General features: G+C 36.9%; 1 long non-coding RNA gene across 1 annotated transcript in view; it reads left to right on the forward strand.

The window, feature by feature from the left end:
• Positions 1 to 631: 631 nt before the first annotated feature.
• The window catches only part of LOC149182532 (uncharacterized), a 131436-nt gene continuing 107268 nt past the window's right edge, over positions 632 to 24799 (forward strand). Inside the window, exon 1 of the long non-coding RNA XR_016257662.1 lies at positions 632 to 713. This is a non-coding gene — a long non-coding RNA (uncharacterized LOC149182532). The remainder of the gene's footprint in view (positions 714 to 24799) is intronic.

A 24799-nucleotide genomic window follows, 5' to 3' on the forward strand; every position in this document is an offset into this window, starting at 1 on the left:
ATACACAGAAATAAACACGAAATCCGTAACCCAACAGAAGTGTAGGTTTTAAGGAGGCCAGTGCCTGCTAGGAAACAGGGCTGTATTTTGTCTACAGTCCTTCGATACGTACAAAGTTGTTTCTTGTGGTTTGTCTTTCAACAATGCGGTCTTTTGTCTGACATCCCCAATTTCTGCATTGGAAATACATTTTCCGTTTGCGCTATCATAAAACTGTAATGTGTTTTTGCTGAGGCTGTAAATTAGTATAAATCTATTTTAAAAAATAAGGAGGTAATATGAGTGGAGAAGATAATTTTTTTTAATTATAATCTATATTATTTTTCTATTTAGAACATATTACACTATTATGTTAGAAATCTCAAATAATATTTAAAACATAATTTTTAATTTTAACTTTTAGATTAAAAAAATATAAATGGCCAGACTTAAAAATGCTTTTATACTTGGCTGTAAAATAAACCTCTCAACTAATAAATAATTTACATATATTTTATGTGTCATTCTAATATTATTTCTTCATTGAAAATAATTTTGTTGTTATGCCATCATAATTAAATAGAAAATTTACATCCCTACGTTTTTCTTTGAAGCAATAAATCGCTGAGATGTTTTTTTATTTTGTGTGAAGCGTCAACGCATTATTGGCAAAATACCGAATACAAAAGGAAACAACCACAAACGCAAGGTCTTCATTGCTTCAAAACACACAGGTAAATGCTCATTCTTACTTTATTATCAGCGGAATATATGTGTCATTTTCTGTTGTGTGAGATCAAGAAACAGTGACTTCTTCCTATAAAACCATATTTCACGATATCGCATTTTCAAGTTGACAAGATAATGTTGGAGGATATTTATATAATTTCATGCTTAAGTGAATCATGGGTTCCTCATTCCAATCCATGTTTTTAGATATTTTGCTCCATTACTTTCTTTCCTTAATTTCATTAAAATACCAATATGACATATTATCCCACATTTCAATAAATTACAAATATGATTTATTAGTGTTAGATAAGACAAACTCACATCAATTTTTTTACAAGTTTTCTATCATTTAATATAGTAGATTTAAATATATTATTTTTGACAATAATTTAATTTATTTATTTTCAATTTAATTGATTGGAGTTTTATTTTGTAATGATAGCAATTTTTTATATTTCAACATTTCTTCTTATTTACATATGTTCAATGCTTTATCATATACAATATATACTTTTTTCTATGAAAACAAATTCTTCCCAATCACTTTATGAATATATTAGCCAATTGGTTTTTTGACATAAAGAATTCCAAATATCTAACACCATTATTTATAAGCTCACTTATAAAAAGATATCCTGTAATATCTTTCCTTTTCGATGAAAAATATTATTTATGGATAGAGCTACGGCTAAATTGTTATTTCGATATAATATCTTTCCTTTTCGATGAAAAATATTATTTATGGATAGAGCTACAGCTAAATTGTTATTACGATATATTGCAATTGGACCTTCATACCCTTGTTGAAGATCATTTGATGTGAACAAAGTACTTCATCAAGCCATCATCTCATGTGCTCGTTTCATTATTGGTTTAAACTAATCTATCAACATGTTTTAGATCTAAATCATGTCATTTATGTATAAACAAGCAATTTTAATTTCTGCTTGCTAACATAACTTCATATATAGGGTGGGTTCAGTGGCGCTTCTAGTAAATCCTTGGCTCATTATGTAAGAGCCTATCATGTTGTGCCAAGCTCTTAAAGCTTACTTGAGCCCATAAAGAGATTTCTCGAAGTTGTATACCTTATCTTATTTCCCTTTTATCCCACACTTTATTGGTTATTGTGCATAAATTATTCTTCTAAAAGGCTATTTAAAATGTATATTTTACATTTATTTTGTATGCCTTTGATTTTCTAAATATTGTTGGCATTATGGTTCAAGTGTTGTCCTTGATGGCAACTCACTCAGTGGATGGTACAGGTGCTCAAAGGTTAGTACAGGTGATGGCAACTCAATCAGAAGACAGATCTCAGTACAGCATGGCAAGAAAGCTCATACACGCTCTTTCGTTAAGCCCAAGTCGCGTGTACACGCAAGTTAGATTCAGAAAAAGCGCGTGTATGTGGAAAGGTTCCTTTGGTTCATGGTGGTTAGACCTTGGAAGTTGTGCCTATGATTTCGGACCATTATGTCTCGACGGGCGTGTCGATCCCTAGTTTTAAAGTTGATGGTATTGTGTTACTATGGTTTTGGCTCTTGGTATTGAGAAAGGCCTAAGGCTATATAAGGAGAAGAAGATCATTAGGCAAAGATCATCTTTCGACAAGGCATGAATATCTAAGAGAGAAAGAGATCTGATATGCAGGTTCTGAGTTGGTTGATCTGAGCTAAGGAGAGATCTCATCGGTTGATGGAGAACTAGATCTAAGGAGAGATCGGGATCAAATGGTTTGAAATGCACTATCATGATATGGTTGATTATGCGTATTTCTAGATCTGCATATTGTCGCAATGTTACGTTCTGAGTCTAACTAATATCTGGTACAGCTGCAAATTGAGAAAGTTTATTTTTAGATCTGTACGCAGGTTGGATTCGGTAAAAGCGCGTGTATACGCGGTTTCTGCTCATTAAAGTAGCGTATATCTTTTGAAGCTTGATTTGAGTTTACAGTGGGGTCTGACTGTTATTACAGAGTTCTGTAGTCTGCTCTGTGTTCTGGTAACTGGTGATTGACAGGGTTCAGTGGTTCAGTGATTCAAAGTTGGGTTGTTTTATGCTTCAATGATCTGTTGTGAAAATTGAATGAATTGTGGTCTTCAGATTGTAATGTTGTGCTTCAGGAATATCCAAGTCTGAAAATGTATGAAAAGTGATACCTGGAAGAAGGAAGATTGTAGGTCAGCACCTACGTACTAGTATCTTGGCTAGTACAAAAGAAAAAGGGGGTTGGAGCTCCCTTCCAAGGAAGTTTGGAGAACGAGAGAAGGTTGAAGCCTTCTGCAGGTTGTAGCCTGCGTACTGGTATAAGGCTGCACCAGTACAAAAGATTGTAAACTGAAGTTTCATATTAAGAAAGATAGAGACAACTTGCAGCAGGTGGTTTTCACCCACATTGGGTTTCCACCTTATATCTTGGTGTTCATGTGTGTGGCTTTTTATCTGTTCTGTTATACTGCACATGTTTACTGTTAATATGATGAATAATGTCCTGATGCACTTAATTGAAGAATAAGCCAACTAAATTGTGAGTTTTCTGCTTATACGCTGTTTTACTTCGTCACAGTAGCGTGTACACGCTGGTTCACTTAACTGAAGTAGCGTATATGTTTTTGGGCATTTGAAAAGTTTGATTAATCTGATAATACTGATTCACCCCCCCCTCTCAGTATTATTTCCAACAATTGGTATCAGAGCAGGTCCTTCAGAGAAGCTTGATCGCTTGAAGGAAGATCATTCATCATGAGCAACTACGAGAAAGAAGCATCAATCAGGCCACCGGTTTTTGATGGAACAAATTTCAATTATTGGAAGGTAAGAGTTACTGCATATCTTCAATCTCTTGGTACAGAAGTTTGGGACATTGTAGAAACAGGCTATGCTTTTCCTTCAGCTACTCCTACAGATCCAGCTGAAAAAAAGGCATATGAAACAAATGCAAAAGCAGTCAGTACTCTATTAGGAAGTATATCTCAAACAGAATTCATGAAGGTCATGCACTTCAAATCAGCAAAAGAAATATGGGACAAAATGATCACTAGCTATGAAGGAGATGAACAGGTAAAGCAAGCTAAACTTCAAACACTCAGGATTCAATATGAGACTCTCAAGATGTATAATGATGAAAGTGTGGCTAATTATTTTCTTCGGGTAGATGAGATTGTTAATTGTATGAAAAATTTGGGTGAAGAAATAAGAGAAACTATAGTAGTTCAAAAGATTCTAAGATCTTTATCTCCCAAGTTTGAATCCAAAGTATCTGCAATAGAAGAAAAAGAAAATCTCCGTGTTCTCACTATGTCTCAGCTACATGGAATTCTAACCGCTTATGAAATGAGAAAGGGAGGTCCATCTGACAGAAGGGAAGCTGCTTTTAAGGCATCAGGAAAAGAAGATTACTATGAAGCAAGCCATGTTCCAGAAGAAGAGGAAGAGGAATCAAATTTTGTCAGAAATCTTCAAAGGGGTTCTGGAAGGTTCAGAGGTAAGCTACCTTTCAAATGCTTTGCTTGTGGGAAAGAAGGTCATTATGCTGCAAAATGTCCTTATAAGGATAAAGGAAAAGAACCTGCTAGATGGAACAAGAAACAAAGTGCAAATAGGAAAAGCTACTACACCCATGAAGATAGTGATGGCTTATCAAACAGTGATGAAGATGAACAAGGTAATAAATATAAGCTGTTAATGGCATTTGAAGATGATGATTATGAGGATGCTATAGATGTGGATAATCTCTATAATGAAATCACTAGACTCAAGAGAGGCATAGAAGAAAAGAATGTGATCATTGATACTTTGCAATTTCAAATTGATGAAAAGGAAAAACATCTTGAAAAACTAGAAGGTGAAATTGTTGGTCTCAGAAAAGAAATTGAGAAAACAAAAGCTATTAATCTTAAATTTGTCAAAGGATCTGAAACTTTGGATGAGATTATCAGTGTGCAGCGGTCTCCTCTAAACAAGACAGGTTTGGGCTATAATGGAGAAACCTCTCAAGCATCCACCTCAAAAAGTTATCTTGATGCAGCAAGAGGAAATGAGCGGAAGAACAATGAAGATAATCAGGTAAAGCAGGGACGAGTTACAAACAGAAACTATCAGGGACAATCCTCCTTAAGGATGAACAAAAGCTACAACCAACCACAGGTAAAATCTTCTCAGTTTGGCTCAAGAATAGATGAAAATAGAAATTACAATCAGTTGGCTGGTAGATTCAATAACCGCAGAAGCTTCTTCAATGGACAATGCTTTTCTTGCCACAACTTTGGTCACAGAGCAGCTCAATGTGTTGCATATAAAACAATCATGACTAGGGAAGCTCAAAAACAAAGAAGTATGACAGGGATTACAAAAAGGACCTATAACAACTTTTCGGTGCTTGAAAATGAAGTTGAATGTTCTATTTGCAATAATTTTGGTCATAAAGACTCTGAATGCAGGAGCAGGTTTCAGGAGAAAAAGGAACAAGCCACAAGCACCAAAACATGGAGAATAAAGGAACCTCAAACAGAAAGATGTGGGATAGCATTTTATGCAGAAGGACAGGAAAATCTATGGTACATTGACAGTGGATGTTCGAAACATATGACAGGTGATAAAGAAAAACTTGAATCTTATTCTACTTTAGAAAAGGGAAAGAAAGTTTCTTTTGGAAATGATACTCCTGCAACTATAAAAGGAAAAGGTATTGCTCCTTTGAAAGAAAAGGTCAAGGCTGGAAATGTTTTGTATGTTGATGGATTGAAGCATAATCTTCTAAGTGTCAGCCAGATGTGTGATAAAAAAACAGAGGTTATTTTCAGATCGAATGGATGTCTTGTTCGTGATCTTGATACAGGTAAAACAGTTCTCAAAGGCAAAAGAACTCCAAATAATCTGTACATATTTGAAGAAGGACAACAACAATGCTATCTTAGCAAGGATGAAGAGCACTGGTTATGGCATCGAAGGTTGGGACATCTAAGCTTCTCACAAATAAGGAAAGCATGCAAATATCAGGCAGTTCGCGATCTTCCAGATATCAAAATTCCAGACAACACCATATGCAAATCTTGTCAGTTTGGAAAGCAGACCAGAACTAACTTTCCAGAGAAGGAAGGATCAGCTAGCTTGCCTCTTGAGCTAGTCCATACAGATGTATGTGGTCCATTTAGGAAAAGGACACCTCGAGGGGAAGAATATCTGATATTATTCATTGATGATTTCTCAAGGTTTGTTTGGTTAGGGCTTATGAAGCACAAAGATGAAGCATTCGAAAAATTCAAATCCTTCAAAGCATTGGCTGAAAATGAATCAGGACACAAAATCAAGTGCCTCAGATCTGACAGAGGTGGGGAGTTCACATCAAATGAATTTTTTGATTTCTGCGATGAACATGGGATAAGAAGAGAATTCTCTACAGCTAGAACTCCTCAGCAAAATGGGGTTGTGGAAAGAATGAACAGAACTATCCAACAAATGGCTCGTGCTATGCTCGATGAATCAGGTACTCCTGCAACCTTCTGGGGAGAAGCCGCACATGCTGCTGTTATCATTCTTAACAAAACAAATGTTCGAGTAAACAGCACTCAAACACCTCATGAGCTTTGGAGTGGTAAAACTCCTTCCGTGAAGCATTTCAAAATCTTTGGGAGCAAATGTTATATTAAGAATACTGATGAGCAACTTGGCAAACTTGAACCTAGAGCAGATGAGGGCATTCTTCTTGGTTATTCTCCACATAGCAAAGCATACAAGTGCTACAATAAAAGACTTGGCAAAATTGTTGACAGTATTGATATAGTGGTTGATGAGAAGGGATATATTCCTAGGCAAGTTCATCATGAAGAAGATGAAGGTTACTCTCAAAGGCGAAATGATGAAGAAGAAGAACCTCAAGAAGAAGAAGAATCTCAAGAAGAACCAGAGGAGCAGACAAGAATAGAAGAGAAGACTCCATCCAGATATGTCCAAAAGAATCATCCAGAAACTCAGATTGTGGGGCAGAAAGAAGCAGGAGTACAAACAAGAAGGACACTTGCAGAAGCTTCAAGCTACTTGGCTCTACTCTCCTCCATTGAACCACAAAATGTGAAAGAAGCATGCAAAGATGAATGTTGGGTCAAAGCAATGGATGAAGAACTTGAGCAAATCGAAAGGAACAACACTTGGGAATTAGTTCCTAGACCAAAAGATAAGAATGTAATAGGAACAAAATGGGTCTTCAAGAATAAGTTAAATGAAAATGGAGAAGTAATTAGAAACAAGGCCAGACTTGTTTGTAAAGGGTATGCACAGCAAGAAGGAATAGACTTTGAAGAGACCTTTGCTCCTGTGGCAAGACTAGAGGCCATCCGAATGTTCCTTGCTCTCTCAAGCTTTCAAAACTTCAAGGTATTTCAAATGGACGTGAAATCAGCCTTCCTGAATGGAGACTTAGAAGAAGAAGTATATATTGAGCAGCCAGATGGGTTCATTCTTGGGAATGATCCAAACCTTGTATGCAGATTGAAAAAGGCTCTCTATGGGCTCAAACAAGCTCCAAGGGCTTGGTACTATCGGTTGGACAAATATCTTCACCAACAAGGCTTTTCAAAAGGATCAGCAGATAGCAATCTCTATATAAAAGTTGAAAATAACAAATTGCTAATTCTTGTTGTTTATGTAGATGATATTATTTTTGGCAGCAATGAAGAGACTATGAGTCAAAACTTTGCCTTGGTTATGCAGAAAGAATTCGAAATGTCACTTCTTGGAGAATTGACATATTTTCTTGGATTGCAAATCCAACAAAATGAAGGAGGTATCTTCTTGTCTCAAACCAAATACCTCAAGCAGATCTTGAAGAAGTATGGCATGGAAGAGTCAAAACCAGTATGTACACCCATGGTTACAGGATGCAGCCTCAGTGCAAATGATGAATCAGCAGCAGTCCACCAACCCACTTATAGATCCATGATTGGGAGTTTGCTTTATTTGACAGGTACTCGACCAGATATTACACATGCAGTAGGAATGGTTGGAAGATTTCAAGCCAACCCAAAGGAAACTCATCTTCAGGCAGTCAAAAGAATCTTCAAATATCTTCAAGGGACCCAAAACTATGGCTTATGGTATCCTAGAAATACTGATCTCACTCTTCATGCTTACACAGATGCAGATTGGGCTGGAAGTGTGGATGATAGGAAAAGCACAAGTGGAGGTGCTTTCTTCATGGGTTCCAGATTAGTATCTTGGTTCAGCAAGAAACAAAGTTCGATTGCCTTATCTACAGCTGAAGCAGAATATGTAGCTGCAGCATCTTGTTGTACACAACTTCTTTGGATGATGCAGACCTTGCAGGACTTTCAAATCACTTGCACTCCACCTGTCTCTATCTTATGTGATAATACAAGTGCAATCAGCATTTCAAAGAATCCAGTCATGCACTCAAAGACCAAGCACATACCAATCAAGTACCATTTTCTTCGGGAACAAGTGCTTGAACAGAAGGTCAAGTTGGAGTATGTTCCTTCTAAGGAGCAAGTTGCTGATATTCTCACAAAACCACTGCCCAGGGAAACTTTTGAATATCTCAGACAAAAGCTGGGAGTAGTTAATGCTTCATCCTGTTGTTGAAATTTGTTTGTTCTACAGAAAAGTTGGTATACGCAGGTTACGGAAGTAATATGAGCGTATACACGCGGATTCATGGTGGGAAAGTCGCGTGTATGATGGACGCTTGTTGCAGAAAGAATATCCGCGTACATACGCTGTTTTATACAGGAGAAAACGCGTATATGAAGTTCTGAACAGCAATAGGAATGTCAGAATTATTCAGGCACAGTTTCAGGGAGTGCAACAGGCACAGGTTCAGGGGGAGCAGCTCAAAAGTCTCATAAAGCATTGTTGGCATTCAGATGTTTTTGGTTGTTGGTTTCAGGAGAAGGAGCTCAGAAAGAAATTCTAGTTGCTGATCTAACAAGATGTTTATCAGATGCTGCTGATGTCTTTCCTAAGTCTTGGTCTAGATCTGTTGTCTCTATGTCATGTATCTCTCTTGTCTCTTTTATGGTATCAAGGTCATGTAACGGCCTTTGTTGGTTTCCCCACTATGCCTGGGATGAATGATGAAATGTTCATGTATTATCATGGTTAGGTGGATGAGTCAATATTGATGTATCCCCACTTGGTTGGGTGGATGAGTCATTTTTTTGTATATCCTCACTTAGTTGAGAAATGGATGTATGTATGAGTCTTTGGTGATAGGAAGGTCTTTTATGATGTATAGAGTCATGTTCTTCTTGAAGAACATCTTTTGCAGATCTTGCCTACAGTCAAGGGGAGCATGAACAGCACTTGGTGAGCAGGATGGATAGATTGGTACTCTTTGGCATTCACAAAGGGGGAGCACACTTGGAGATTTCAGCATGTACTCAGGGGGAGTATGGACAGCAGTATGGACAGCAGAAGGATTACCAAGGAAGAGAATATCTTGGTCCTCCCTTTGCCCTTGATGTCAAAGGGGGAGAGTGACTTGGTGTGGTGGTTGCCATCAAGTCCAAAGGGGGAGATTGTTGGCATTATGGTTCAAGTGTTGTCCTTGATGGCAACTCACTCAGTGGATGGTACAGGTGCTCAAAGGTTAGTACAGGTGATGGCAACTCAATCAGAAGACAGATCTCAGTACAGCATGGCAAGAAAGCTCATACACGCTCTTTCGTTAAGCCCAAGTCGCGTGTACACGCAAGTTAGATTCAGAAAAAGCGCGTGTATGTGGAAAGGTTCCTTTGGTTCATGGTGGTTAGACCTTGGAAGTTGTGCCTATGATTTCGGACCATTATGTCTCGACGGGCGTGTCGATCCCTAGTTTTAAAGTTGATGGTATTGTGTTACTATGGTTTTGGCTCTTGGTATTGAGAAAGGCCTAAGGCTATATAAGGAGAAGAAGATCATTAGGCAAAGATCATCTTTCGACAAGGCATGAATATCTAAGAGAGAAAGAGATTTGATATGCAGGTTCTGAGTTGGTTGATCTGAGCTAAGGAGAGATCTCATCGGTTGATGGAGAACTAGATCTAAGGAGAGATCGGGATAAAATGGTTTGAAATGCACTATCATGATATGGTTGATTATGCGTATTTCTAGATCTGCATATTGTCGCAATGTTACGTTCTGAGTCTAACTAATATCTGGTACAGCTGCAAATTGAGAAAGTTTATTTTTAGATCTGTACGCAGGTTGGATTCGGTAAAAGCGCGTGTATACGCGGTTTCTGCTCATTAAAGTAGCGTATATCTTTTGAAGCTTGATTTGAGTTTACAGTGGGGTCTGACTGTTATTACAGAGTTCTGTAGTCTGCTCTGTGTTCTGGTAACTGGTGATTGACAGGGTTCAGTGGTTCAGTGATTCAAAGTTGGGTTGTTTTATGCTTCAATGATCTGTTGTGAAAATTGAATGAATTGTGGTCTTCAGATTGTAATGTTGTGCTTCAGGAATATCCAAGTCTGAAAATGTATGAAAAGTGATACCTGGAAGAAGGAAGATTGTAGGTCAACACCTACGTACTAGTATCTTGGCTAGTACAAAAGAAAAAGGGGGTTGGAGCTCCCTTCCAAGGAAGTTTGGAGAACGAGAGAAGGTTGAAGCCTTCTGTAGGTTGTAGCCTGCTTACTGGTATAAGGCTGCACCAGTACAAAAGATTGTAAACTGAAGTTTCATATTAAGAAAGATAGAGACAACTTGCAGCAGGTGGTTTTCACCCACATTGGGTTTCCACCTTATATCTTGGTGTTCATGTGTGTGGCTTTTTATCTGTTCTGTTATACTGCAAATGTTTACTGTTAATATGATGAATAATGTCCTGATGCACTTAATTGAAGAATAAGCCAACTAAATTGTGAGTTTTCTGCTTATACGCTGTTTTACTTCGTCACAGTAGCGTGTACACGCTGGTTCACTTAACTGAAGTAGCGTATATGTTTTTGGGCATTTGAAAAGTTTGATTAATCTGATAATACTGATTCACCCCCCCTCTCAGTATTATTTCCAACAATTGGTATCAGAGCAGGTCCTTCAGAGAAGCTTGATCGCTTGAAGGAAGATCATTCATCATGAGCAACTACGAGAAAGAAGCATCAATCAGGCCACCGGTTTTTGATGGAACAAATTTCAATTATTGGAAGGTAAGAGTTACTGCATATCTTCAATCTCTTGGTACAGAAGTTTGGGACATTGTAGAAACAGGCTATGCTTTTCCTTCAGCTACTCCTACAGATCCAGCTGAAAAAAAGGCATATGAAACAAATGCAAAAGCAGTCAGTACTCTATTAGGAAGTATATCTCAAACAGAATTCATGAAGGTCATGCACTTCAAATCAGCAAAAGAAATATGGGACAAAATGATCACTAGCTATGAAGGAGATGAACAGGTAAAGCAAGCTAAACTTCAAACACTCAGGATTCAATATGAGACTCTCAAGATGTATAATGATGAAAGTGTGGCTAATTATTTTCTTCGGGTAGATGAGATTGTTAATTGTATGAAAAATTTGGGTGAAGAAATAAGAGAAACTATAGTAGTTCAAAAGATTCTAAGATCTTTATCTCCCAAGTTTGAATCCAAAGTATCTGCAATAGAAGAAAAAGAAAATCTCCGTGTTCTCACTATGTCTCAGCTACATGGAATTCTAACCGCTTATGAAATGAGAAAGGGAGGTCCATCTGACAGAAGGGAAGCTTCTTTTAAGGCATCAGGAAAAGAAGATTACTATGAAGCAAGCCATGTTCCAGAAGAAGAGGAAGAGGAATCAAATTTTGTCAGAAATCTTCAAAGGGGTTCTGGAAGGTTCAGAGGTAAGCTACCTTTCAAATGCTTTGCTTGTGGGAAAGTAGGTCATTATGCTGCAAAATGTCCTTATAAGGATAAAGGAAAAGAACCTGCTAGATGGAACAAGAAACAAAGTGCAAATAGGAAAAGCTACTACACCCATGAAGATAGTGATGGCTTATCAAACAGTGATGAAGATGAACAAGGTAATAAATATAAGCTGTTAATGGCATTTGAAGATGATGATTATGAGGATGCTATAGATGTGGATAATCTCTATAATGAAATCACTAGACTCAAGAGAGGCATAGAAGAAAAGAATGTGATCATTGATACTTTGCAATTTCAAATTGATGAAAAGGAAAAACATCTTGAAAAACTAGAAGGTGAAATTGTTGGTCTCAGAAAAGAAATTGAGAAAACAAAAGCTATTAATCTTAAATTTGTCAAAGGATCTGAAACTTTGGATGAGATTATCAGTGTGCAGCGGTCTCCTCTAAACAAGACAGGTTTGGGCTATAATGGAGAAACCTCTCAAGCATCCACCTCAAAAAGTTATCTTGATGCAGCAAGAGGAAATGAGCGGAAGAACAATGAAGATAATCAGGTAAAGCAGGGACGAGTTACAAACAGAAACTATCAGGGACAATCCTCCTTAAGGATGAACAAAAGCTACAACCAACCACAGGTAAAATCTTCTCAGTTTGGCTCAAGAATAGATGAAAATAGAAATTACAATCAGTTGGCTGGTAGATTCAATAACCGCAGAAGCTTCTTCAATGGACAATGCTTTTCTTGCCACAACTTTGGTCACAGAGCAGCTCAATGTGTTGCATATAAAACAATCATGACTAGGGAAGCTCAAAAACAAAGAAGTATGACAGGGATTACAAAAAGGACCTATAACAACTTTTCGGTGCTTGAAAATGAAGTTGAATGTTCTATTTGCAATAATTTTGGTCATAAAGACTCTGAATGCAGGAGCAGGTTTCAGGAGAAAAAGGAACAAGCCACAAGCACCAAAACATGGAGAATAAAGGAACCTCAAACAGAAAGATGTGGGATAGCATTTTATGCAGAAGGACAGGAAAATCTATGGTACATTGACAGTGGATGTTCGAAACATATGACAGGTGATAAAGAAAAACTTGAATCTTATTCTACTTTAGAAAAGGGAAAGAAAGTTTCTTTTGGAAATGATACTCCTGCAACTATAAAAGGAAAAGGTATTGCTCCTTTGAAAGAAAAGGTCAAGGCTGGAAATGTTTTGTATGTTGATGGATTGAAGCATAATCTTCTAAGTGTCAGCCAGATGTGTGATCAAAAAACAGAGGTTATTTTCAGATCGAATGGATGTCTTGTTCGTGATCTTGATACAGGTAAAACAGTTCTCAAAGGCAAAAGAACTCCAAATAATCTGTACATATTTGAAGAAGGACAACAACAATGCTATCTTAGCAAGGATGAAGAGCACTGGTTATGGCATCGAAGGTTGGGACATCTAAGCTTCTCACAAATAAGGAAAGCATGCAAATATCAGGCAGTTCGCGATCTTCCAGATATCAAAATTCCAGACAACACCATATGCAAATCTTGTCAGTTTGGAAAGCAGACCAGAACTAACTTTCCAGAGAAGGAAGGATCAGCTAGCTTGCCTCTTGAGCTAGTCCATACAGATGTATGTGGCCCATTTAGGAAAAGGACACCTCGAGGGGAAGAATATCTGATATTATTCATTGATGATTTCTCAAGGTTTGTTTGGTTAGGGCTTATGAAGCACAAAGATGAAGCATTCGAAAAATTCAAATCCTTCAAAGCATTGGCTGAAAATGAATCAGGACACAAAATCAAGTGCCTCAGATCTGACAGAGGTGGGGAGTTCACATCAAATGAATTTTTTGATTTCTGCGATGAACATGGGATAAGAAGAGAATTCTCTACAGCTAGAACTCCTCAGCAAAATGGGGTTGTGGAAAGAATGAACAGAACTATCCAACAAATGGCTCGTGCTATGCTCGATGAATCAGGTACTCCTGCAACCTTCTGGGGAGAAGCCGCACATGCTGCTGTTATCATTCTTAACAAAACAAATGTTCGAGTAAACAACACTCAAACACCTCATGAGCTTTGGAGTGGTAAAACTCCTTCCGTGAAGCATTTCAAAATCTTTGGGAGCAAATGTTATATTAAGAATACTGATGAGCAACTTGGCAAACTTGAACCTAGAGCAGATGAGGGCATTCTTCTTGGTTATTCTCCACATAGCAAAGCATACAAGTGCTACAATAAAAGACTTGGCAGAATTGTTGACAGTATTGATATAGTGGTTGATGAGAAGGGATATATTCCTAGGCAAGTTCATCATGAAGAAGATGAAGGTTACTCTCAAAGGCGAAATAATGAAGAAGAAGAACCTCAAGAAGAAGAAGAATCTCAAGAAGAACCAGAGGAGCAGACAAGAATAGAAGAGAAGACTCCATCCAGATATGTCCAAAAGAATCATCCAGAAACTCAGATTGTGGGGCAGAAAGAAGCAGGAGTACAAACAAGAAGGACACTTGCAGAAGCTTCAAGCTACTTGGCTCTACTCTCCTCCATTGAACCACAAAATGTGAAAGAAGCATGCAAAGATGAATGTTGGGTCAAAGCAATGGATGAAGAACTTGAGCAAATCGAAAGGAACAACACTTGGGAATTAGTTCCTAGACCAAAAGATAAGAATGTAATAGGAACAAAATGGGTCTTCAAGAATAAGTTAAATGAAAATGGAGAAGTAATTAGAAACAAGGCCAGACTTGTTTGTAAAGGGTATGCACAGCAAGAAGGAATAGACTTTGAAGAGACCTTTGCTCCTGTGGCAAGACTAGAGGCCATCCGAATGTTCCTTGCTCTCTCAAGCTTTCAAAACTTCAAGGTATTTCAAATGGACGTGAAATCAGCCTTCCTGAATGGAGACTTAGAAGAAGAAGTATATATTGAGCAGCCAGATGGGTTCATTCTTGGGAATGATCCAAACCTTGTATGCAGATTGAAAAAGGCTCTCTATGGGCTCAAACAAGCTCCAAGGGCTTGGTACTATCGGTTGGACAAATATCTTCACCAACAAGGCTTTTCAAAAGGATCAGCAGATAGCAATCTCTATATAAAAGTTGAAAATAACAAATTGCTAATTCTTGTTGTTTATGTAGATGATATTATTTTTGGCAGCAATGGAGAGACTATGAGTCAAAACTTTGCCTTGGTTATGCAGAAAGAATTCGAAATGTCACTTCTTGGAGAATTGACATATTTTCTTGGATTGCAAATCCAACAAAATGAAGGAGGTATCTTCTTGTCTCAAACCAAATACCTCAAGCAGATCTTGAAGAAGTATGGCATGGAAGAGTCAAAACCAGTATGTACACCCATGGTTACAGGATGCAGCCTCAGTGCAAATGATGAATCAGCAGCAGTCCACCAACCCACTTATAGATCCATGATTGGGAGTTTGCTTTATTTGACAGGTACTCGACCAGATATTACACATGCAGTAGGAATGGTTGGAAGATTTCAAGCCAACCCAAAGGAAACTCATCTTCAGGCAGTCAAAAGAATCTTCAAATATCTTCAAGGGACCCAAAACTATGGCTTATGGTATCCTAGAAATACTGATCTCACTCTTCATGCTTACACAGATGCAGATTGGGCTGGAAGTGTGGATGATAGGAAAAGCACAAGTGGAGGTGCTTTCTTCATGGGTTCCAGATTAGTATCTCGGTTCAGCAAGAAACAAAGTTCGATTGCCTTATCTACAGCTGAAGCAGAATATGTAGCTGCAACATCTTGTTGTACACAACTTCTTTGGATGATGCAGACCTTGCAGGACTTTCAAATCACTTGCACTCCACCTGTCTCTATCTTATGTGATAATACAAGTGCAATCAGCATTTCAAAGAATCCAGTCATGCACTCAAAGACCAAGCACATACCAATCAAGTACCATTTTCTTCGGGAACAAGTGCTTGAACAGAAGGTCAAGTTGGAGTATGTTCCTTCTAAGGAGCAAGTTGCTGATATTCTCACAAAACCACTGCCCAGGGAAACTTTTGAATATCTCAGACAAAAGCTGGGAGTAGTTAATGCTTCATCCTGTTGTTGAAATTTGTTTGTTCTACAGAAAAGTTGGTATACGCAGGTTACGGAAGTAATATGAGCGTATACACGCGGATTCATGGTGGGAAAGTCGCGTGTATGATGGACGCTTGTTGCAGAAAGAATATCCGCGTACATACGCTGTTTTATACAGGAGAAAACGCGTATATGAAGTTCTGAACAGCAATAGGAATGTCAGAATTATTCAGGCACAGTTTCAGGGAGTGCAACAGGCACAGGTTCAGGGGGAGCAGCTCAAAAGTCTCATAAAGCATTGTTGGCATTCAGATGTTTTTGGTTGTTGGTTTCAGGAGAAGGAGCTCAGAAAGAAATTCTAGTTGCTGATCTAACAAGATGTTTATCAGATGCTGCTGATGTCTTTCCTAAGTCTTGGTCTAGATCTGTTGTCTCTATGTCATGTATCTCTCTTGTCTCTTTTATGGTATCAAGGTCATGTAACGGCCTTTGTTGGTTTCCCCACTATGCCTGGGATGAATGATGAAATGTTCATGTATTATCATGGTTAGGTGGATGAGTCAATATTGATGTATCCCCACTTGGTTGGGTGGATGAGTCATTTTTTTGTATATCCTCACTTAGTTGAGAAATGGATGTATGTATGAGTCTTTGGTGATAGGAAGGTCTTTTATGATGTATAGAGTCATGTTCTTCTTGAAGAACATCTTTTGCAGATCTTGCCTACAGTCAAGGGGAGCATGAACAGCACTTGGTGAGCAGGATGGATAGATTGGTACTCTTTGGCATTCACAAAGGGGGAGCACACTTGGAGATTTCAGCATGTACTCAGGGGGAGTATGGACAGCAGTATGGACAGCAGAAGGATTACCAAGGAAGAGAATATCTTGGTCCTCCCTTTGCCCTTGATGTCAAAGGGGGAGAGTGACTTGGTGTGGTGGTTGCCATCAAGTCCAAAGGGGGAGATTGTTGGCATTATGGTTCAAGTGTTGTCCTTGATGGCAACTCACTCAGTGGATGGTACAGGTGCTCAAAGGTTAGTACAGGTGATGGCAACTCAATCAGAAGACAGATCTCAGTACAGCATGGCAAGAAAGCTCATACACGCTCTTTCGTTAAGCCCAAGTCGCGTGTACACGCAAGTTAGATTCAGAAAAAGCGCGTGTATGTGGAAAGGTTCCTTTGGTTCATGGTGGTTAGACCTTGGAAGTTGTGCCTATGATTTCGGACCATTATGTCTCGACGGGCGTGTCGATCCCTAGTTTTAAAGTTGATGGTATTGTGTTACTATGGTTTTGGCTCTTGGTATTGAGAAAGGCCTAAGGCTATATAAGGAGAAGAAGATCATTAGGCAAAGATCATCTTTCGACAAGGCATGAATATCTAAGAGAGAAAGAGATCTGATATGCAGGTTCTGAGTTGGTTGATCTGAGCTAAGGAGAGATCTCATCGGTTGATGGAGAACTAGATCTAAGGAGAGATCGGGATCAAATGGTTTGAAATGCACTATCATGATATGGTTGATTATGCGTATTTCTAGATCTGCATATTGTCGCAATGTTACGTTCTGAGTCTAACTAATATCTGGTACAGCTGCAAATTGAGAAAGTTTATTTTTAGATCTGTACGCAGGTTGGATTCGGTAAAAGCGCGTGTATACGCGGTTTCTGCTCATTAAAGTAGCGTATATCTTTTGAAGCTTGATTTGAGTTTACAGTGGGGTCTGACTGTTATTACAGAGTTCTGTAGTCTGCTCTGTGTTCTGGTAACTGGTGATTGACAGGGTTCAGTGGTTCAGTGATTCAAAGTTGGGTTGTTTTATGCTTCAATGATCTGTTGTGAAAATTGAATGAATTGTGGTCTTCAGATTGTAATGTTGTGCTTCAGGAATATCCAAGTCTGAAAATGTATGAAAAGTGATACCTGGAAGAAGGAAGATTGTAGGTCAGCACCTACGTACTAGTATCTTGGCTAGTACAAAAGAAAAAGGGGGTTGGAGCTCCCTTCCAAGGAAGTTTGGAGAACGAGAGAAGGTTGAAGCCTTCTGCAGGTTGTAGCCTGCGTACTGGTATAAGGCTGCACCAGTACAAAAGATTGTAAACTGAAGTTTCATATTAAGAAAGATAGAGACAACTTGCAGCAGGTGGTTTTCACCCACATTGGGTTTCCACCTTATATCTTGGTGTTCATGTGTGTGGCTTTTTATCTGTTCTATTATACTGCACATGTTTACTGTTAATATGATGAATAATGTCCTAATGCACTTAATTGAAGAATAAGCCAACTAAATTGTGAGTTTTCTGCTTATACGCTGTTTTACTTCGTCACAGTAGCGTGTACACGCTGGTTCACTTAACTGAAGTAGCGTATATGTTTTTGGGCATTTGAAAAGTTTGATTAATCTGATAATACTGATTCACCCCCCCCTCTCAGTATTATTTCCAACAAATATCAATTGGTAATGTTTCCCTTACTATATCAAAATCTAGATACTAGTGCAAAAATTTCTCCAAAATCAATTTGAGATTGTATGCAAACATATTGTGCCATTTCGTTTCTAACATCCTTTATAAGAGACTGATTTAAAATATTTATATAACAATAGATTTCCTAACCTCAAAACTTGGATATATTTCTTTTGTTAGCAAATCCTTATCCATATTCATAATTGTTCTATTCTTCCTTACAAATTTTATCTAGATTCTAAGATATTTAAAATGTCATAAATTGTTTGGATTCATATCCTCCTTAATCCAATCTCAAAATTTTAATTTATTAAGAACTTTTCTTTTCAATTAGGGCCTTAAACTCCTTGAACCTATCAAAGGTTTCATATTTGAATCTCAAGAAATGCACTAAATTTTTCTAAAATTAAGTTATCAATGCAATCAAGAAATAAGTGTGTCCTCCATGATACTTGGCTTCCCTAGGTCCACACAAATCTATGTGTACCAACTCGAATTGTTCCTTTTCCTTGTAATATGCACTACATAGAAAGTTGTCCCTATGTTATTTTCCTATTATACAACTCTTAGAGGAACCAGTTGGTTGATGTGTGATTAGTAGGCCTTTAAACAACTACTTCTACTACAAGAAATTGACTCCAAAAAGTAAGTGACCAAATCTCACTATCAAAATCCATGATAAAATTGTACATTCTCAAGAAAATCATATAGAAAAACACATAAATGAGTACTAACTTGTAAGCATTGATACTAAATTTCTTCACTTGTAATTCCTTACAAATCAAACATATATACATATAATTTATTACAGAGAAATACTCTGAAGATGTTTTAGAGAAGATGTATCAAGACACTCTAAAGAACTAAGCTCTCGTAGCGATTTCTATGATAAAACAATTTAGATTTATTCTAAATTTAACTAAGACAACTCTAGAACTTTCTTCAATAAATATTGAGTGATAGTTGTATTTATTCATAAATGGGCCCAATTCTCATCATAATATTCAAGTATTAAATAAGTATCATTGCGCCCATATTACATAGAATATTATTTCTACAATTATACCTATGAGAATGTCATGGAAATACACATAGAAAAGCTTATGTACATTGAGTATAATAATTTAGATAAACACCACTAAAAACCAATGTTTCCACTAAGCAATGTACATTTGTACTTTTGGAGCATCAAGTTGAATTGTATCAACTCCATATTGGTCATTCACTTTAAATAAAATGGCCACTCCAGTTATTGTATTTGTACTCATCCATTTAACCAATATACATAATTTGACCTAAAGTGGATCCCATGGCGAGAAGCTAGTTTTTTTTCCATGGTGAGTTGAGAATTAGAGTGTAGGGGTTCCATTGTGCTTAATGACATGAAAAAGCTTTACATCCAAATGCACTATTTTAAAATATGTGTGATTTGTCTTTGTAGTTTTCTACACAAAAAAGATCAAATGTTGGACCAAATATTTCATGGAATTCAATTTAGGCAAAAATTGACTTTCAGTTTGGGAGCTTGTCTCCTAAGAGTTAAATGATAACCATATATTTCTAGAAGGTAATAAACTAACACTTTAAAAATAGGGCTATGTGGACAATAACAATTATCTTAAGAATGTTTTTCTTGTACTTTCAATGTTTTTATGACTATGTATTACTCTCAAATGAATCAAGGACAAAAGGTCAAACACTTCAAGCTAAATGAAATGAATATAAGGTTGATAAGTATGATACAAAACAGGGAAATTGACTTACCTAGCTAGAAAAATTGAACGAAAAAGTCATTTAACATTACTAAAGTAATTAGGCATATAGCTCGATAAATGTGTGAAAGTCATACATGACATTTTCTAATAGGAGGTACTAATAAGTTAATGTTCGAAAATATTCGAATCATATCACTACTGATAGGGGTATGGTGATTCAGTAGTGATATAAATTATACATATTTAAATATTTTTTCCAATTTATTAAACAAGCAATTCATAGCATATAATGAAAATATCTGAGCATGTAACAACATCACAGAATCAACACACAAGAACCATGGCACATCAAGACAATCATGCATGAAGGACACAAGTGTTTCTAGTGGAAACACTCAAGGGGAGAAAAGTCATTTTATTTTTGTTGTGCATCTTCTCTTGCTTCTATTAGTAATCATCAAAGTCCTTACATAGTTTAGCTGGCCACAACCAACTAGATGCCACAACCCCACTATAGTTTGTCGGCCACCGCCAAAAAGGATACGCTACTCCTATATTGGGAATCCACAATGTATAAGAGGCCCTAACCTCCTCAAAATCTATGGGATAGACTTCCATACATTTTTGTACTAGACCCCAAAACAGGCAAACAATGTTTGCTCCACATCAACAAGCAAACTCTATCTGCAAAAAAATATCTAATTAAGTAATGAACAACAACACGCTCTGAACCTCAATAAAATTAGCTCATATAGATAATAGACCAAGATAAACTCATAGGACATGACAACAAAATTATCTTGAAAATGACTCAATATTGTGCCCTCAAGGTAATACATCAAACTCTTACTTTATATTTAATTTTATGATGCTTCGATATTAAATATAATACACGAATTAAACTCAACCCATGAAAAAATATACATCAATATAATCTATGCAAATTATCTCTAGCCCTTGCATAATTCACTTTTACTCATACACAACACAACATCATTCTCTATCCATTCAGAGCAACAAATCATTCCTCTATCAATACATATAGGATTCCTTATAAAATCCTCCTCAAAACTATCAATCAATCTCACAGACTATCTCTATCTCTCTTGTTAGACAAATTTTCATCATCAACCCATTCACTTCTACAAGTTAACTATATGTACACATTCCATGAAAACATAGGTGCATCCTACCATTATCTTCAACTATGATCCTCATGCCATTCTACTCAATTGACCTATGTCAATGCACCAATCACTTCAATATTTTTCCATACAATGTAGTACAACGGATGTCACTAAGCATGCGCACAAGATATTCAACTACATTTCTTACACACCTCACCACTCACTTTGGCTATAGATCACACCTGCAACTTAAATATCATCGATCCTAGCTTGAAATCAACCCTCCAATAATATACTCATTATCATCCTTCACAAGGTATGCACATAGACCATGCTACAACCTTATCATCGCACTCTATAGTACATATGTGTTATATGAACTGAAGATGGATATGCTTCCTTTCAAAGTTCCATCACCTCTATTTATCCATAGGTAGTCTTTGATCTATGCACACTATCTAACCATCCAACTTTCAATTGGTTCAATATGCACTATATTTGACGTGTTCAGTGCTCCCTTTGTATGGATAAAGCATAAAAAATGATATTCGATGTGTTCCACCATTTTGAGACAAAATCCAAGGAATCACTTTGATGTAAATGAGTTCATATCTATTTTATAGATAGACCGACAACTTCTGTACCAAATCAGCTAAGCAATCAATGCACTATGTTTTGTAGACCATGTCAAATTTTAGCAATCAACTTGATGAATAGATTAAAGGAAATTAACATGATCCCTTTCTTTTGAGGAGACCAAATCAAATATATTAATGCTAAACCTCATCTAACACATAACCCATGATGATATCAGTGTGTAACTCATTCCATCTTGCCATATAACACCATGATCCATTGATAAAAGTGTCCATACCTTAAGGACTATATCAAGAGCAATTCAACATGATTGTTGATGTTAAAACCCTAGGAAATTATAATGGTTAAGGTCCGATTTTTTCTCTCATGAAGCTACAAGAGAGTGTTGGTGGAACATAACTAGAAGATTACAACCAACTATGTAGGCATACAATGAACATATCACAACACTATTTCATTGCCACTCTATGACAATTCTGAGATCATGTCACTACTCCTAACTAAGGAAAATTAAACCTTCTTTAATCTAGGACTGCACCCAACTTTAACACATCCTCCAGAAATTATATTGCATATTACCACCTTCAAGCACCTGTGTAGGATAAAAAATTCATCAAACATGATCCACCATTACGTTGACATCAATGTCAACATGCTAACCTACCATAATTCCAACAATATCACCCTTTGGCATTGATGGCAACCTCTTGCAAACACTAGGAATTTTTATTTCTCTCTCCCTACCTTTAAAATTAATGAAAAAGGGTATATACTATGAGTTCAACCACTATTCCAACACTCTCCCACAGTGCCATTGATCCACAACCAACATGTGAACAACATTCTTGACCAGTTATGTCTAAAACTAAACAATGGTTCTGTCCCAATAACGTTTCTACTCTCACATTCTCTAATCAACATTGTCTCATCAATGCACACACACGCACTTAGGTTTATAGAACTTGGTAGCAATACATGGCATCCCTAGGCAACAATGTGTGCTCTTCACAACAAAGGTAATTTAAAATAATACATAGCACCAAAAAACAATAATATAAATAACAACAACAATACATCTACTTTTCCTCTCAATGGTACATGAGATTAAATGCATCAACATCATACAAAATTGATAAACCTTATTGCTATACATCATGACAATACATGCCAATATTCTCTTAACATATTAGTCAAATTGTAAGTTCTTGAGAAACAACACAATATACGGAGAAGTTTATAAAATCTTCATCATCAATATAAGAACTATACATATGTGAGACTTGACAACATATAAAAACATAAACTCTTACTTCGAAGAACAAGTCAACATGTAGCATAACAGAGAATCACTAACGACATATGATTCAACACAAAAACAATCTCTTGATTCAATAGCCACAACATAGTCATCCTGATACAAGATCCTCTCCAGTAGTGACATCAATATTGAACCCTAAGTGAATCTCATTAACCAACATCATTCATGAGTGACCAAGAAAATAATGCAGAAAATAAGCAACAACAGTGAACTTTGATCTATACAACAACAACAACAACAACATAAAACCCTACAATATATAACTATTAGTAGCTCATAACCTTATCATAATAATTGGACTCATGCATTCAAGGTCAACATACTGATACATTAAGATCAAAATCCAAGCAAAAAGAACATTGAAAACACTTTGAATATAAGAAGCACACTCTCATACATTCAAATGTACATGGCATGAACAAGAATACATGGCATAGATGTGACCTCTCAAACATATATAAACCCTTACTCAAGATAATACAAGGAAACTACATATGAACTCTATTAGATAGTACATTAGTCATGCAAACCCTAGTTGTACAAACTCCAACTCACATGATTTCTTGCCTTGGTCAACCAAAGAAACAACAAAGATCTCATACATCTGCAAAAATTAATTGTCAGACAAACACATATCAATGCATTGTAAACTCCTCTTGTTGTGCCTTTTCACTTCTTTCCAGCAAGGGATCATAATGCCAACAATCGTCTAATGATCAAATGGAAACATTTGAGATGCTCCCCTTGAAAATGTGCCATCTCTTCATGATATTTACATATCATATGACTGGAAAAAAAAAAGATAATCATAAGCAAAACAAATTGATAGAAACATTGGAAATGAAGCATTCTACCACAATTTGGTCACAAACCCTAACTGCATATATCATTCAACAATAGAAGCATAGAATGATCTTATGACATATTATGTCATTACATATAGAAACAATTTCATCAATGAAAGCATGTAGTAGCAACCCCAACTCACATCAGATTAAATTGCTCAATATGCATGTGTAATCATAGTATTGGTTTTCAGGTATTTGAAAGCATCATTATGGTCTCAACAAGTAAACCTACTCCAATGCAATCAACAATTATAATGGTTGATCCAACCATTACCAATATGAACATATATAAACCAAAAATAAAAGGAAAGACTTCAAACCTTCTACACCTCCTTAACATGAAAATCTATCCACACACCTTACTTCCACCATGTATTCTTTTTCAGTGATTTTTCATGCAAGATTAAAATGTTCCCATACGTTCCTCATGAGGCCATGAAGTGCTCAATTTCTCCTTGCAACCTGTTGTTTCTCTTTCTTCCAAATTTCTAGGGATTGATATCTAACATGCACATCTATTTTTGTCCTCTTATCTCGTTGGATTTGAGTTATCTTCACCTTTTGACTAGATTTCCTAAATAAACTTGGAAGCTTTCCATATTTAGTCAGATGACCAATATTATCACACATGTGGCAGATTATACAACTGAGGAATGAGGGAAGGACTCATATATCCTATTTACCTTCTTTCTTGTCTCTTTATTAGTCCCGAAATCAACAACCTTATGGAAAAAATAATTACATGTGTTAGGATATTCCGACACATAGGATATAGTTAAGTTCAACTTGGTCTAGCATAGAGTTAGGTTAGAGTTAGGTAAAGTGTGTTTCTTTACCGTTGTACATTTTGTAACTTACAATCCGACGGTCACGATATGTAGTGATCCGACGGTTCACTCTCACCTCGGTATTACCGACACTTGATCCATGGCTTGACACCCGATTGGTCCATGAGTTCTATTTAAAGCGCATGGAGGGTCATTGTTCGGGTAATCCGTGCATGAGAGAAGCTTATGTAAATTTTCATTCTTTGATTAATAAATTGTCTGTACCCACGTTGGGACAGGCCGTGGACTGTTTCCCTCCTTGCACTCTGAGGGTTTTAACCACGTCAAAAAT

Source organism: Pinus tabuliformis, chromosome 3_2, assembly GCF_031772625.1.
Source record: "Pinus tabuliformis cultivar Carrire ecotype Pingquan chromosome 3_2, CPIR1, whole genome shotgun sequence".
Classification (NCBI taxonomy): Eukaryota; Viridiplantae; Streptophyta; class Pinopsida; order Pinales; family Pinaceae; genus Pinus; species Pinus tabuliformis.